Source organism: Apis cerana, linkage group LG9 (assembly GCF_029169275.1).
Source record: "Apis cerana isolate GH-2021 linkage group LG9, AcerK_1.0, whole genome shotgun sequence".
NCBI classification, from domain to species: Eukaryota; Metazoa; Arthropoda; class Insecta; order Hymenoptera; family Apidae; genus Apis; species Apis cerana.
The window spans coordinates 10,857,911-10,876,142 of record NC_083860.1 but is presented as its reverse complement, the minus strand read 5'-3'; the positions used below and the strand labels follow the sequence as shown (position 1 = coordinate 10,876,142).

The 18,232-nt window shown below is 33.7% G+C and overlaps 2 long non-coding RNA genes across 3 annotated transcripts; one reads left to right on the top strand and one right to left on the bottom strand.

Annotated features, from left to right (window-relative positions):
- Positions 1-7,475: 7,475 nt before the first annotated feature.
- On the top strand, positions 7,476-8,930 carry LOC114577505 (uncharacterized). The gene is made up of 3 exons (XR_009831193.1): positions 7,476-7,595; positions 7,994-8,229; positions 8,352-8,930. It is a non-coding gene; the product is annotated as an uncharacterized LOC114577505 (long non-coding RNA).
- A 3,323-nt stretch (positions 8,931-12,253) lies between these two features.
- Positions 12,254-16,992, bottom strand: LOC133666699 (uncharacterized). Of its 2 annotated transcripts, none has more exons than XR_009831190.1 (2): positions 16,895-16,992; positions 12,254-13,079 (listed from the first exon to the last, which is right to left on the bottom strand). It is a non-coding gene; the product is annotated as an uncharacterized LOC133666699 (long non-coding RNA). The 2 variants fall into 2 exon arrangements; XR_009831189.1 differs by lacking the exon at positions 16,895-16,992 and adding an exon at positions 16,443-16,888.
- Positions 16,993-18,232: the final 1,240 nt, after the last annotated feature.

The following is an 18,232-nucleotide window of genomic DNA, read 5'->3' as shown; positions in this document are numbered from 1 at the left end:
CTTTTTTAGTTCCCGATTTTTTCCGCTCCTTAAATTCTTTTCCAAATTTTTCCCTCCTAGAGTTTCGTCGAGGATTTTTTCTTTTTCTCCTCTCGATTTTTCTTCTTCCTTAAATCCTTCTCCAAACTTTTCCCTCTTCGAATTTTTCTCTCTTCGAGTTTTATGAAGTTTTTTTCCTTTTTTAGTTCCCGATTTTTTCTGCTCCTTAAATCCTTCTCCAAACTTTTTCCCTTCGAGTTTCATCGAATTTTTTTTCCTTCTCGATTTTTCCCGTTCCCTAAATCCTTCTCCAAACTTTTCCCTTCTTGAATTTTTCCCTCCTCGAATTTCATCGAGTCTTTTTCTTTTTTCCTTTTTGATTTTTTCCCTTCCTTAAATCGTTCTCCAAATTTTTTCTTCTTCGAGTTGCATCGAGTTTTTTTCCTTTTTTAGATCCCGATTTTTTCCGTTTCTTAAATCCTTTTCCAAATTTTTCCCTTCTCGAGTTTCGTCAAGGATTTTTCTTTTTTCCCTCCTCGAGTTTTTCTCTCCTCTTCGACTCTTTTTTTTTCCTTTTCGATTTTTTCCTTAAGTTGTTCTCCAAATTTTTTCTTCTTTTTTTCCTTTTATCGTTCTCGAACTGATCGTGATCGTCCTCTTTCACCTCGATCGTGATCGATATGACCCAGAGGAGCGTTCGAGTGGAAAGCGTCGCATCTGCCGTTTTCGTTTCCACGCTTCGGATTCCCCGATCGAAGGCGAACGTCCCAGGTGCTGTGCGGAATCAAAATGGAAAGTGGAGCGAACCGATAAACTTATAGCGAGGCGATCGTCCATCCCAAACTCGATCGTTCCTTTGTTTACGTTCACCGGCCGACAAATATTCGACGAGTATTTTATTAAATTTTCATTAAGACTGGAAGATCGAAGGAAGCGATTAATCGCGAAGGAACGAAGGCGTAGCAGTACGAAAGGAAACGACACATCCTACGTTCTTTTTCGCTCCACGCGTTCATTTCCCTCCTCTGGTGGCGGACGAGCAAACTATCTCTCGGCGTACGCAGCCAAATGAACACCGTATCGATATCTCGCCGAGTGTGTAATTGAAGAAACGGGACACATTACGTAAGTTCGATGACATTGCCTCCGTTCTGCGCGCACGAGCTCGCCTCCACTTTCTTCCTTTCCTTTCTTCCTTCGTTTACGTCCATCTCCTCCTCCTTTCTTCCTCTTTGCCTCGCGTTTTATTTACTTCTTTCTTTTTCTTACGTTATTTCCCGTCTTCTTCAGTTTTTCAGAGAGAAATCAAAAACGTGCGTGACTTTGTACGTTTACCGTCCCTAATTATACGTAATATTTAATCCTTGCATCGCGTGGATTTTCGCGGGAGGAGAAAGAAGTAACGATCCATTGTTCGCTGGCAATTTATATAGTTGCGTGAGAGAACAACATTAGAAAGGTAGGATTATATTCGTGTATAAATCGTAACGTAATTTCCAATTTCATCGTTTTTAATCGTTTCCTATTTATCATCTTGCTGGATCGAAGATAAACTTTAGATTCGATCTTTAGATAGACTTTAAACGAGGCGTCCACGTTCCACATAGATAAAATCGATTTTACTTCGAGCTTTCCACTTTTCCAATTCCCTTCTCCATCCTTTTCTATCCACCGAATATTCTCTCTCTCTCTCTCTCTCGATTCGAAAAGCTGCTTTCCGCTTACGTAATCCCGTTTTCTGCCTTTCCTCTTTCTCTCTCTCTCCACCACCAATCGTTGCCGATCCTCCTCGTTATCCATTGGCCAGTTTCAATTCCTTTCCGAGCATCGATCTCTGCCTTCTCCCGGCGATCGATCGCGATTCAACCGGCCGACGATGGTCATCGATCGGCATCTCAATTAGGATGCAGCATCCGTGTTACGCATGAACCACGTTGCATCATCGGTACGACAGCTTGTTACAACGCTTGGAAAATTTTCTCGTCTCTTCTTCTTCTTCTTCTTCTTTTCCTTTCCTTTTTTTTCATTTTATACACTTCTCGAAAGAGTTCGAGAAAGGGAATTTCGATAATTGATCGAGAAGAAAAGTTCGATAAATGGCACGCGTGAAAAACAGAACGTGAGAAAAGGAGGATGAGTGGTGGGGGGAGACATTTGTCGATCCTTCGAAAGATAGAAACGCAACAGTTTGTTTATTGCTCCTCGAGAGAATGAAGAGCGAATGAATGTTAGTGAAAAATTCTTTCGGCGATGAGGATACGTAAAATGTATAAATAGAATTCTGGGGAATCTTGATCATCATGCGAAAATGGACATTTTATCAATTATCGATCATTTTTTAGTAGATCGAGTTTGTTTTAATTTATCAAGGATTTTTATTCTCTTCCCCCTCCTCGAAGAATTCCTGGTAGAATTTAAACATTCGTTATAGAAACGAGACGAGATTGATTGAAATCCATATCGAGATTCTTATGTCGTTCGATTCACTCGATTTTCGTTTCTTTTCTTTTCTTTTCTTTTCTTTCTTTCTTTTATGTATTATATCGCACATTAATGCTGCAAATAATGATACTTTCTATTTATAATGGATCTTTGCCAACGATCCTTTGTCCATTTTGTTCACGAGTATTTTATTTTTTTATTTTTATTTTTTTTTTTTTCCTTTTATCTTTAAAATAAGAAGACCATAAAAAATGATTAGGTAACGGAATGATGTACTTTCACAAGGATTCCAAACTCTTTTGTATCTTGGAATTGCGTCAAATTCGCCTCTCGCAGAATCTCCTATTACTTTTGAAACCTAACCTAACCACGGTTCAACGATTTGTTTGGACAATTTGTTCCCTCGCGTGTGAAAGATGGGGGAGAGCAGAGTGACTTCTTGTTCTATGTATACACGAGTACATACGTTTTCTCCTTTTCAAAAGAAACACCTCAAAGCACAGAGATAATAAATCCAGAGATCCAGAGAATCGCGTTCAATCGATATCTATTCGTGGAGATTCGTCACGTTTCATTCGTGGAAGAGCACTCTATTCGATTCGAGTAAAGGGAATTGGAAAACAATCCACTCTCTAATGTGGCAGAGAGGATGCGATTTGTACGGTGGTAAACAACCGCTACACTCGTATCACGTGTATCACCACTCTCCGCAGGAAAGCGATGCAAACGCTGCTGGATATTCCGAGCCGAGTCGTCCAATTAGCAAATCGCAGGCGTAAACTGTCTTAACGATCGAGCAAACTCGAATGAAGCAAGCCGTGTAATTCGTGGTCGTAGAAGGATGAGAAGGAAAATCGAGGTATTCGAGAGCCAAGAGTCGAAGCATATTGCGTCAAAACCGATTGTAAGATCCTAATTAAAAAGATGTTCTTTTTTTACGTCGTTTTAATTAACGATCGGGCGGTTTAACTACGATCCTTGGCACGGTTCCTTGTTTGAATAAAACGCGGCAAGACGTCAAGTAGAGACGGTGACATTTCCAAAGCGAGGTTTTTTTTTCTTTTCCTTTTTCTTTTTTTTTTTTTTTTTTTTTTTTTTTGTAAAGAGAATTGTAAAGATGATAAAATTTCACGGTTATGAAAATTTCTAAAAACTGAAAATCCCCTTTGAAAAACTTGTTAGGTTGCCGCGAAACGAATGGCCGCGTCTCTCGAACCGGTGACGTAACCGGGTATAATAAACGTTTCGCGGTGCATTCCGTGGCGAAGGAAACGGTACCGTTTTCTGCGTGAAAGCAATCACGTGGACTTTTGTCGTGGTCCATCTCGGTGGTTGGCGCGCAGGCGAAAGGACGGACGAGTAACTCTTCTTCTCGGTGTGCTACGGCATCCAGTTACGCGAGAAACGTTGCCGTTCTTCTTCCACTTTACCAACCGAGGGAATGGGACGAGGGAGAGGGGGAAGGGGAAGGGGAGAAGATCGTGGGCAGCAAGCACGCGCCTTCTCTCTTCCGTTTCCACGTGAATTTCGTTTCGCCTTGGAGCGAAATGCCTCGTGTGCGAGTGGATACGATTCATGAATCATTTTGAGAATTATTTATTGAGATACCGGATGGAAGGATGTGGATGGATGGAAGTGTTGGTCGATTGTATCACGATAATAGGTTAACTTTGAGTTTTTTGATTAATTGTCTGTGAAGATGCGGATAATCGTCGTGATTATTATTACAGTTTGCGTGTAAATTTCGTAAACAAATCGAGAGCGTTCTTCTTTCGCGAAACGGAAACAAAAAAGGAAACGAAAAATCTGTATATAAAATTGTGTTAAAAAATGTTTAATAGCTAATTTTTATGAGACATTGCATTATTTTACGTTATATTTTATCGTCGAGGATGACATTTACGAGCTATTTGAAAAATTCGAAATTGCTGTCGGTATCTCATTAGTAATTAAGATAATGATAATTCGTTAAAGTTAATGATCGATCAATAAAGAAGAAAGATACGGAGAGAACCACTGTTTGGCTGTTAATGAATTCTTATTGAGAAAGGTCGCTGCTTAGTCTTTCTCTCGCGAATGACCTCCAGAGGTTGGAACGAGGCCAAAACGAAATTCGATGTGTCCCGGATGAAGGGAGAAAGTTGTTTTTGTCATTCCAGATCACAATGGCGCCAGGACAGATTCTTCAACGATTACAAAATGATCCATACCATCTTCGATGTAACTTCCGTTCTGTCCAAAATCTTCTAAAATTTTTCAACAGATTTTTTCATAAAAATCTTAAATTTGTCAGAAATCATAATCTCGGGTTAAAGATTGCTGTCGAAATCTCCTCGATTGCAATTGACAGAAAAAAATATCTAAAATTTTAAAAATTTCCAAAGAAACTGTGCAATTTTTTTTCTTTTTAAAAATTTCTAAAAGAGGTGGTGTCACATGCATGACAGCATTCAACGAACTAGCAAATTCTTATCATTAAAACGCGATTATTCGATCGATACTATTAATCGATAATATATACGAATCTGTTTACGCGCAATTTACTTCTAATCTTCTAATTTTACTTGCTTGACTTGATTGGGCAACGTCTTATGCCAAAATAGTAAACACTACTTCTAGAAGATAATTAGATTAATAAATGCACCAAAGAAAAATTTCTATCATTTCAATTTAATTTTAATAATATTATTGGAATATTTTTTTATAATTTTTTTTCGTCCGATGGAATAAAAGTTATTGAAAGTGGATATAAAATATTTCAAAAGGTCGTGATTTTGAAAATTGTGAAACTCTATATACGATTAATTTAACATAGTGACATTTACATAAATTTAGAAATGTTACGATAATTCTATTAACCTACTAAACTCAACTTGTATATTTTTAGTTATGTAACATTTAAGGAATGAATTCACGATTTCGAAAAAAAAATTGTTTTGATATTATATTTTTGGTAATTTTCTCTCTTCCATAAGATTTTAAAAAATTCGTTTTAATAAACAATATATTATGAAAATTTAAATTTCGAAAACTATATATAATAAATAATTTTTTTTTAAATTAATTAATTTATAAATTTAAAAAATAAATTTGTAAATAAATGAACTCGTATCAAAAAGATTTATCATTCATAGATAATATCACAACAATTTTGTCTATTATAACAATGAAATATATTGAATTTTTACGAATAAGAAAAGTATATATACTGTTACATTCGCAAAATACAATTTTAAATAATATACAAAATCGAATGAAAAAAACTTCGATACATCGGTATTGACCGAACTAAGATTGAATCGTACATTCGGTCGATAATGAAGAATGCCAAGATCGAATTGATAATATAAATTTGGAACGAAGAAATATTTAAAATTTCTCTTCCTTTGTCATTATCAAAAACTAATATAAATTAATATAAAATAATATAAAAATGCACAAAGAAATATCAAAATACTATAAATAAAAAATATGTATATGTTTATCTATCCAATATTATAATTAACTATAATTAATAATATATAATAATTAATATATATATACACATATTTTATTAAAACAACCTATATAAAAAATTAGAAATATTCATATATCATAATATACATTATATTTGTATAATGTATTATATAATGTATATTATATGATATATATATACATATATATAATGATTATAATTGATTATAAAATAAATGATTTTTCGTAATTTATTTAATCTAATTTTATTATAATATATTTTTAATCAACAAGTCTTTGATGGTTAGAAATCTATAATTAAAATATTTTATTTTATATTTCAATTTTCGCATTGGAAATAAATACAAAATGCTCCAACCAATCAGAAAACTTCTAGGGCTTAACGGTTAAACGAATTAGTGTTCATGATTCTCTGCTGTCAAGAATGAGAACACGCGTTACACCGGTACAGATACAGTATATAATAGCTTGAAATTTAATTTTGTAATAATTTATAGATTATTAATGTCTTTGTTTAATTAGTATATGTGTTTAATTCTGTGTTTAATTATTTATCAAATGATGTTATATTAAAATTGAATTGTTTTTTGAACCGTTTTATCGTTTCTCACTGTTACGAATTCGTTATTGGTAGTTCGTGTTATAAATATAATTTTAAAGCCGAATTTATATTTAATTATTGCTTTATTTTAATTATTATTTTAATTTTATACATTTGTTTTATATTTTGACTTTTATCTGTGCAAATATATTTCTTAGAATGTGCAATAGGTTATCCACATATCACGATTTTCATACAATGTGCTAAAATTTGAATTATTTTAACAAAAGATATAATAATTATTATAAATTTCTTCTATCTTTTTATTTATATGGAAAAAAAGGAATTATATAAATCAGATTGGTTTAATTTTACTAATCTTATAGTCTTATTAATCAACTCGTTCTTTCTTCGTTGAATCTATCGATCTTTAGCATTTATCCGTGCATTGCATTTTTATTTTGATTTTACTCTTAAAAGTAAAAACGTTTTTTTGTAATTTAGTTTTTCCAAAAATTTTTGTATTTGTTTTGATATTATGTTTAAGGCAAATATTTCTGCAATACAATTTTTTCCGTAAATAATTTATATCCGTTCATTCGTATACGACATATTTCGATTTGTTGTCAAATTTCGATCGTATTCTCTTTCCAATTCGATAATCGAAATCATAACACGAAATGTCATTCTTCTCTCGAAGCTCGTGGCGTTTAGACGTTTCGTTTCAGGTATGTGACTAATTTATTGCGTTAAATATTTCTATAATTATTCTTTAATTTTTTGTATATTATTATTTAATTAGTATGTTTATTCAATAATTTATTGAATATTATTATAATTATAATTCTTCAATGAATAATTTAGTTTTAGTAATTTTCTTTACCCAAAAATCTTTTGTACAATTGATGAAAAAATAGAATATTATTATTATATTAGCTTCTAATAAAATATTAAGATTTAAATCTATTATTATCTCATTATTATTATATTTATAATGTAATTATATATTTATTTTAAAGATTTGATTTGATTTTTTGTACAGATAATTAACTATTAAAATAACTGTCAAGGCGGGAAAAAATTTTCAATATGGACGCCATAATAACCGTTTGACAAAATGATCAATCGGAGAAATAATATTTGATTTCTCGTATCAAAAGTAAGATACATTTTTATTTTCTTTTCATTGAATTGTAATGATATATATTTATTAAATAATTGATAATCAATACATCAATACAATTATTTATTAAGAATATCACAATAAAATATTACAAATTAAACAAATTACATTTTTAATTCGGAATATATTAGATTATATATATATATATATATATATATATATATATATATATATATATTATAAAAGAATAAATCAATTAAATTTATTCTTTTACTACTTTCAATTTATAGCTTTGGAAGAATAAAAGTATTTTCTTTAACAAATGCTTAATGCTTAGAAAATGCTTAGAAAAGAAAAAGTAAAAAATCGAAAAAATATTTTACTTCTTTTTTAATCTATTCCTTCTTGCTAATATATATACATTTTTTTTTCAGATTGTAACTGCGCGCAATGCAGTCAATAGAGTCAGTGTTTGCTTCGTAATAGTTTTTAAATATTTTAAATATTTTTTAAAACGTAACATTTCAATTTAATTGCATTCGCGAAATTAGAATCAGTGTTTGTTCATCAATTACAATATAAATAGATGGATTGATAGTTTTTTATTTTTATTTTATTTTAAATATAGTAGAATCAGTATTTCAAAAGAGATCATTCATCACACGAAGAGGTAATTATCTTTATGTATTTTCGATCAATTTAGAATCCTGTCTTTTCTTATTTCAACTTTTTAACATATAATCATATATATCGTACTTTAAATTATGTACTTTAAATCATTTTTTATTGCAGTTGCCCATTTTCTCTTATTTGATGATGACTTCATTGTGATTTCACAATAAGGATGAGTCAGCATTAATGGCAATGCAAATTCTTCTCATCTAATGGTGAGTCGCATGCTTTTTGGTTCCTCCAGTCACTCAATCATGTCGTAGGACAAAAGGTCCGAATCGACACGGTAGTTTATCTAGAATATTGCACGAGTACAATGACCATAGATATTTATTGTATAGTAATAATATTTCATTATTTATTAGTTTAGGATAGGTCTTCTTGCATACCGGGTTTTATTATTTTGATTTTGCTACAGTAATTTGTAAAATTAAATCAATACATGAATATTTGTAAAATAATCATATGAATATACATTTATAATAAGAATAAAATTGAAACAAATAAAAAATATTGAAATGATTTTAATGAATATTATTTTTATTTTCTACGTAGAAAAATGTAAATTTTATATGCAAGAAGACATTTCGCGACAGTAAATTTCTAAATCAAGGCAACACAAGGTTTGATCATTCCTTTCGCATTTTCGAAAATGTGCTTTGATGAAGAGATCATCTGAGGATATTTTAATTAATATTTTATTTAGTGTTTTTATTATCTCTTATTGCTAATTATCCTAAATAAAATAATTAATTGTTTGTTTATTGTTCTTATATATTTATATATATTTTTAATATTAAAGTAGATTTTTTTTAATTTTATGAAATAAAGTAGAATGTTAAATGAAAAAGTATTAGCTCGTTATATACAAAAAATATATAATAACATCTTTTTAGCTCAGGATTTTCAGGTTTAATCTTTCCATACTTATTGCCAGGAACTCATTCACGTGCCCAGGTGCTACTTGGTTGAGAGAAAGGCGATGGGCATGATGACCATAGTTTATAAAAAATTATTAAATACCTTTTAAGCGATGCGTTAGCGTGTCGTGCACGACGTATTTTCCACATTATGTGTGCTTCTGTATGTGTGATTAGGTTGTGGAATTACGTCGTTTCAATCATCATTTCTTTTAACTACAAATAATTTATAATCCCAATATTAAATCCGCAATTAAATACAGCAGATATATAATAACAAACAATTGCATTACTGATCTTTAATCTCAAATTACAATAACAAATTTAACACAGATTTAATCTAATCATTCTTTTACAAAATATTCAATCGTAATTAATTCAATTATAATAGTAGATATTCAATTATAATATTTAAATACACGCATTTTCATCGCGTTTCACGCAATGGTCGCCAGCCAGTCGTCAGTCGATTTCAGAAAAACATAAAAATTAGAATATAGCGTGCCAAGCTCGGGTATCGAAGTATACGCTTTTTGCGCCCGAGTATTATACGTGAGAATCGTGGAATGAATGTGTTGGTATGCCTGTTTTACCATTTTTAAATATAGGTTAGGTAGGATAGATAAAGTACACTTGTGGTGTGCCTGTTATAAGTAAATAGGGCCGGGCAGATCACAATTTTTCAGAACGCGTTTTCGCTTGGCAATCTGTTTTAAATCAAATTTGAAAAATCGAGGGCTAGACTGAGACGACGCTATTTCGTTTCTGGCTTTGCTCGTCGAATTTTTCGAATTCAGCACTCGTGGTCGCGAAGCGAAATTTCGAAACGAATTCGTCGAGCTCGGGATTCTGCGCGTGCTGCATCGTTGGCCGTCCATGTGCGCTTGCGCGGTTTCTTCGTTCGCGATTAAACGAATCTCGAGCTTAACTTCAAGTTTCAATGGGCATCGCGCTCGAAGGAGGAAGAGCGAAGATGCCCGACAAACTGTCACGAAGAGGCAACGAATGAGTTTTCATTTTTTGGATCCAAAGAATGGGAAGTCATTGTTACTACTTTGTCATTGTACTCGTTTTTTACGTAGTTGCGTAGTTGTTGCGTTGTCTGGCCGATCGCATGCAGGCCCACCGGTTCCTAGTCGTCGTTGGGCATTGCGATTAATTAAGAATCGGGTTGAATTGAAGTTGCGTTGAAAAGAGGATCGCGATTGCTTTTAATTTCTTTGATTATAAATTATTATCTACTTCTCAATGTTTTTTTTTATTATTTAAATTTGAATTTATTTCGTAACTTTTAATTGAATTAATCTATTTCTTATTGTTTTTTTTTATTTGAATTTAAAATTTTGTGTTACGATGCGTATGATGTATTGAAGAAGTAGCTTTTTAATTTATATAATAACACTTAATTTTGTGTTAAATTCACCGTAATTATTAGTGTTGCGTTGATAAATGATCGCGCTTTTTATAGTAGTATTGCGTACACAAATTGCCCGTATTTTTTTCCGTTTCGATTATGGAAAAATATTCCTGCTTTTTATCTGAAAAAGTTGCATAAAGGCGGGTCATACGAAGAACATAGGCCTCTGATACAATCTTCCTCTGATTGCAATCTTTCGTTATTAGTGTTGCGTATATAATAAAATATAAGTGCACAAAATAGTTTTATTAAAGTTTCGTAAATAGTTGAAACATTTTACTTTACGATGTATACTTTTTCGATGAATCTTATATCGTTCTTTTTTTTTTCCTTGATTAAAAATTGTAATAAAACGAAGCACTCTTCGGGTTTTTTTTGAAAAAAATAGAAAAGATATTCCAATCGCGGTTTGTTCGGGTTTTTACGTTGAATGGATAATTATTTTGTTAAAAAAATATTGTTAAAAAAAATATCTTTCGTTCAAAATTAAAATGAATATTTTCATAATTTTTTCTTTAAGAATTAATGCTTCTTTTTCTTAAGATATAAATTATTTTTTAATCATTAATTCAGTTAATTAAGTTATGCTACAAGTACGAATTGAAGAAAGTAATGTTCATTTGCTAAAAATTAATTATCTATTATTGAATTTCTTCAATTCTGTTGTATAATTTGTTTCCAGGAATTCTTCAACGGAATAAAAGAAATATTTCATTTTCTCTCATTCATTAAACAAATCTTTCAATTTTTATATACAGATAAAATCAAAAAAAAACATTTAGCTTTTCGATGGATAGGATTTATAAATTGCACGTAATCCTCTGTTCTTTCTCTCGTTAAAAAAAAGGCACCTTCGTTTTTCCTACTCTGATTCAAAGTTTTCCAAAATAATGTTTCCATTTTGCAAAACCATTTCTTTCATAAACTTCCTCCTTCAACAACAATCAAACCTCACTAGCTACATGATTTGTCTCGCTATCAATTGGTTATTTGATTCGTGTCGTGTAAATATAAATTCTTGAAAATTGTGGCAATGTTGGTGGAGTTGTAAAAAAAAAAATATTTTAAATTTTTGACTAGACAGGATTTATAAACAAAATATTTAATTTTTATTACAAGTAGAATCGTGAAAGTAGTTTTTACAAATGTTTAAAAATGTTCAAGTTTGTTTCAGGCTAGGAAGAAACATCGATCAGATAAAATTAAGTGCATGCGTAAATCAAGAGGGTTAATTAGGTAGAAGTAAAACATATATCGTAGATAATTAATGGGCAATGTAATATATCGCTTTGTGGGAAGCGCTTATTTTCATTTTTTCACGCTTTTAATTATCAATTATTTTTCATTTTCATAATTATGATGAAAATGTAAAATATTGATAGAAAGTCACTTAATTCAGATTTTATTTTCAGGTCTCTTTTTTCAGTCTTCCGCGCCGGTTTTCTTTACGTTATTTTATCGTGTTGCACGACGATCAAGTGTTTCGAACGTTTTGCAAACGTACACAAAAAGAATTTATTTAAAAATAAATAAATTTTCGAAAGGAGGGTCTTCGATTCGCAGCGATCTATAAGCGATGAAACTTGAGAAATCATTATTATTTAATATATGATATATAATCACTGATATTAACTATACAGTGATACAATTATGTATTTTATGAAAAAATAATACGAGCTAATAGGTTGCGAGCGCATAGTTAAATTTATTAAATTGATAGATATATAGATTTTCAGTTTTTAAAAATTATGAAATACAAACACAAATTTTTATTTTGTATTTTTTGAATTATTCAATTTTGTGTATGTACTTAGAGTATAACGTACTAGATGGCGTAAAAAACACTCTTATCTCGATTAACGTCGATATTTCAGGACATGACACAAAATCCCATAAGATGTCACGTCTGTTCTGTTTCTCGTTTATAGGAAGAATAAAACGTACCAACATTCGCGAATAAAAAAAGAACAATATTCTTAAAAAAGTGTACGTACTATTAAAGTTGCGAAATTGTACAATTTTATTTATTTAATTATACGATATGGAATAAGTATGGACGCATTCGCGCGATATCGAGTTATCTAAAGTCGAGCGTGTGATATAAATACAGAGACATATAGGATGTATAAAAAAGGTATGAACCGTATATATTTTTGTAACAAAATACTTTAAATCTTTTTGATTCGTAGACTATCGCATACGTTTACATTTTTATTATAATTTGTAAATATAAAGGGGAAAAGCAAATAATCTTGACACTCGCGAGATGGCGCTGATAGTCTATTCTTATCCTTATCTCTATTCTTCTCCCATTATTTCTTCTCCTTTTTTTGTACAATTCAATTGCGTTTCATTTGCGACACTCTGAGAGATGGCGTTAATTTCACAATTTTTAAGCTATCTCCGTCCTCCTCCTCCCATTTGTTCTTGTCCACACTCGTTATTAGCGCGTGACTACAGACGAGGTATGGGATGTCAATTCAACACACTTTCGTCATTTCTCTTTCAAATCTGGAATATGTAATAAAAAAAAGAAAAAACGTTAACCAATGTTGGATGGTTAAAGTATTTTATTTAATAAATAAGAAAAAAGATATCGAATCAGAAATATTTGAAAATTTCCAATATCGAGAAGAGATAAATTATCGTGCCACGAAATTTTCAAGTTACGTGCATCGGCTCGTCTTAAGATTATTCGCATATACGGATAAGAACCGAAAGGGGAAAACTTGATTTCCCCCAGTCTCGAAGCTAGTCTCGGATTGTCCAGTTATCGACGTTATCTCCATTCTTTAAAAGGCAACTGTGAAAAGCCTCGAGCAAACCGTTCGCGTATCAATGCCGCTCGATCCAATCGTTGTTTTTACCCGATCATTAGGACGTTTAAAAAACCGCCTCGTGAATACGAATCGTTCTTCTTCCCGTTTTTGGCTCCGTCTTCGGACAGCATCGAACGCCCACGATGTAAAAATTTCGGACGAAAACAGAATTTATTTGCATTTTTACCAAAGATCGAAACTTTCGAAATCGAGAATTATTTATTTTTTTTTTAATACCTATGTAATTAGTCAAGAACGATAATCACTTTCTCAAACATTTTCATACAAAGATAATTTTACCGCGTTTGAACAAGTTACGAGGCAATCCTTATTAATTAACAAAATTTCTCGTTTACTCGACTCGATCGAACGAAACGTCGGAGTAGCGTGAGAAAACATTTCGTTGAAATTTTTCGAATGCTAATGATTCGAAAACTGTTCACACGTTACACCAAACCGATAAGATAATGATATACGAGCGTGCAACGTGTAGAGATAACAAGTTTGTTTCTACAAGATGACATTATTTGGTCATTCTAACCCAGATCCAACTCTCGTACAAGTCTCTCCAAATCACTTCGTTCCAAGGTCTCGAAGGGGAGAAAAATATTCGCGAAAATTTAACAGATTCGTTTCTTTCGAATCTTTGCGACGTCCTTGCACGCATCACCACTGAAATTCCATATACTTTCACGCGATATCTCGCGAATCTTTTCCTAGAAAACCGTTTCGTTATCCGCGTATAAATATCATAATTCATCGTGGGGGGAAGAGATGGGAAGAGGTGAAAGAGAAAAATTAGCAAAGTTTCCAAAGTCCATCGGCAGCGATACGCGCGCGTGCGCTCACGAATGACTCAGATAAATTATGAACGGCGGCAAGTCCCTTCTTTCGCAGGAAGTTCTCTCTCTCTCCCTCACCGCATCGATTGTCGCGTTTAGAGAAAAATTTTTCCTGGAAACGCGCGCGAGATCCGCAGCGTGTGTGACTCATCCTCCGGATTCAAGGTCATCGATCCGCCCACCGAATATCTCTCTCTCTCTCTCGGAGAGAATCGTCGGAGAAAAAGTCGAGGAAGGAGAGTTTTAGAGGGAGGAAGAAGTTGGAACGTGGAGTGGAGGGGGGAAAAAGTTTGCGAAAAGTGGGAAGAGTGGAATTGGAGTGGAGCGAGTCGAGTGAAAATAAAAGAATATTTCGTTCGCTACTTTTTTTCTTCTCAGCTAGATTATTTTAGAAGCGGGAAAGGTGATGGTGTTAGAAGCTTTTCGCCTCTTGGAAAATTATTATTAATTTTGAATATTATTTAATTTCGGAAAATTCGTGAAGATTTTGAAAATTGATGCGAGAGAGGGAGAGCATCACGAGGCGATAAATAAATGGGGAAGGTTGTGCGATGCAATGTTTTTTGAGAAAACAAACGATCCTCCTCCTCCTTCTCCTCTTTCTCAGCTTCTGAAAGATTCGTGAGAATCGTTATAAGCCACGGTTCAAAGCTGCTCGGCCCTGACCTCGGTTAGCGTAATATCCAACGTCTGGCCTTGATTTCTTCGCCTGTTTCCTAATCCAAACTAACGTTCGTCGCGGAAAAAGGGGAAAGAAAAAAGTATAAAAATACCCGGAAATGGAGAAATACGAATAAAAATTCTGATCTCGTTTGTCGCGCTCAAAAGTTTGGATCAAGAAATGCCATCCGAAACACGTCGAGTCTTCGTTTCGATACAGAAAAGTATGAGTGACGCTCTGCGCCGACTACCACGCTATCTATCTCCACGGCCTCTTGTTATTTAATGGTGCAACAGTATAGTTAACGGCCGAGTTATTGGTGGAAGAACGTAAGAGACAGAGATAAGGGAAACATTCCTCTCGGTCTCCTTCGATGCGATTAAACCGACGCTAAATGGCATTTAACTCTTCCGCCACTCTCGGCCATGTAAAAACCCGCGTTGTTTCACGTTCCAATTCTAATTTCCCTCTCCCTCTCTCTCTCTGTTTCTCGATTATTACGAGGAAAAAAGAAAGAAAAGAAAGGAAAGGGGTAAATGCGTTTTTCACGATTCTTTCTCTGAACTTTACACCTTGTGTCTTTTTTAAACACGTTGTTGATTAAAATTGTAGATTAAAAAACCGATATAACAATTGCAATCATTGAAATATCAGATATAGAGATTATCATGCTCGTGTATATATATATATATATTTTTTTTCTATATAAGAGAAAAATCGATCTATCCATTTATACAATTGTCGATAAAAAGATATTTTTCATCCTGGACGATAAGGAACGATCTTTAACACAAGCGCTTCTTCTTTCATTCGGAAATTGAACTTTCTTTCCCGCTTTCGTTTTCGTATCCTCGTACGAAGAAGGAAAATAAATAAATAAATAAACGAAGATGGACTTTCGAGTTCCGTAACAAAGGAACTTGGAAAACGGGAAAGGCGGAGGGGACGGTGAAAGGCGGGAGAGCACGACCCAGAAAATGGGCGCAACAGGTGGTGGCTGGGCGAGCAGGTATGCGAAGGGATGACGAGTCGGTGACTCACGGGGTTGCACCGAGAATGTTGATCCTTCCTCCCCAAACCCTCCCCCCTCTCTTCACCTGGATGAGTCACATTCCATCGCGCCACATTTCCTACCATTCTGTGCTTTCCATTTTTTCTCTCTCCTCTCGACCAACCCTTCGATAACTTATTCGATCTCCTCTCGAGGGGAGAAGAATCGTTCAGGAAGAAGAGAACACGTGGATCGATACCGATCGAGAGATATCCGTGTTGACGGAAGCGATTTTCGCGGAACAACGTTTCGAAGGAATGAGAGAAATAATACGAATAATACACATCGTGTTCTGCACGTAACGAGTCGGTTCCGAGTAAAAATTTCATTCATTCGATTCCTTTTCCTGTTTTTTCTTCTTTTAAACCCAAGTTCCGGTCTCTCCGATCCGATGATTCACGGTAACTCGAATTCCTCGAGGCCGGCCTCATTCACAGGATCGATCTCTTCCGAGAATCGAGAACCTATATCCTCCTCCTTCTCGTTCCACGTTTTACTTACCGAGATCCAGATCCAAGATCTATTTCAGACGAGTGTTCGAGGGAAGGGGGAGTTGTAATTTCGCGGAGGAATTTTTGCTTGGAACGGAGAAACCGATTCCAGACAGCTGGCCGCTTCATTAACGATCACGTAAAGTGATTCGTACCTGTTGGTATGCCACTCTATTCGTACCCGTCGCATAGATACGTGACTCACGTATACGTATACCACGATTCGATAAACAACGTTCCAACCGAGATCCCGTGTTTTCGATAATATTTGAACGGTGTCCGGTTACGGTATTCCCTGTCCTTAAATCGACCGCGTCGGTGTTGGATCTCTCGTTCCTTTTTTAAAACTATCCCCGACGATATGACCGCAACCGTTTTGTTTTCCTTTCTTTCGATCGACGCTTCGAACACGTGGCTCGCTCGAGTTCCATCCAAACCGTCCAGTCGCGATAATAAATTTACCATTTACGATCGTCCCTCTTTCTCTTTTTCCTTTCTTCTTTCTTCTTGCCGATTCTCGACCAGGAAAAGAATAAATTGTCGGATGGAAAATTATCTTGAGAAACACTTTGTGGATCGTTTGTATATGTATATATATATAGAGAGAGAGAGAGAAATCCGGATACGGCGATAACGATTTCGATAACTCGATAAGCGAGGAAAAAAAGGGAAAATTGGAGCGCGTGGAATGCGCGATGTCCTTTGGGGAGAGAGAGAGAGAGGGAAAATTCATCTTACCCGTTGCTGCGTCGCTTTTATCAACCGCCACGTTTATCGTTATCTATTCACAGATAACGCGATAATCGCGGACACCATTGCACGACCTCGTTTCGCCTCGTAACCGTTGTTTCATAACGTAGTCCCATCTTGCTTCGTTCCTTTCTTTCTTTATGGGACGAGGAATGGAAGGGGATCGAGGAATCGAACCCACGATCGTGTTATTTTCAAAATTAAAGAGAAAATATAAAATATCGAAATAGCGTGACGGATTCAACGATTTACTATCGACGTGTAAATAATAAAATTGGCAAATACGCGGCGTAAAGGAGAGATCCAATTATATTTAGAAATTGAAAAACGGGAATTTATTATTTTTTTTTACTTTTCTGTTTTTCTTTTTTCGTTATTATCGTGGCAGAGATACAATGTTTACAATGTTGCAACGTGTTTTTTTTCGACTTATCCGAATGATCGAAAAATCCGATTATCGATATAAACGGAAATTTGATGAATGATAGATTATTTTAAAAATTTATAAATTGAAATTAATTAATTTTATATTGAATATATAATGTTGGAAGCTTTATTTTAAATATTTCAATTTTTATTTTTATTTATAAATTATAATAAACAATTGGTTAATTTATGGAATTTATAAATGTGAAATCTAATGGAGGGATGATTGATTAAATTTAAATGATATTATTCGTTTCGAAATCAATCTTTCTAGAATAATAAAAATTAGAAAAATTATTTTGTTTAATGAAATCATTGATCCTATTGATGAGATTGAGGCAATTGCGATTCATTTCTTTCTTTTTCGCTCTTGCAACGAAACGCGCGCGTTTGACACGAATCAAGGTTTTCGCTTCGAGCATCAATTAACAGGATTCGCTTTCGCCGTTCACCGAGCAGAAAAAAAGGAAGTATTTATTTCACCAGCAAGGTCGACCACGGCTCGAAAACCCATCGCGTTTTCTATATCGCGTAATAATTACGACACCGAGCGCATAAATTCTCCTACGTCACGGTTGCTGCATGCGAGAAATATCGCGTTTTCGTTTTAGGTTACGTGTTAAT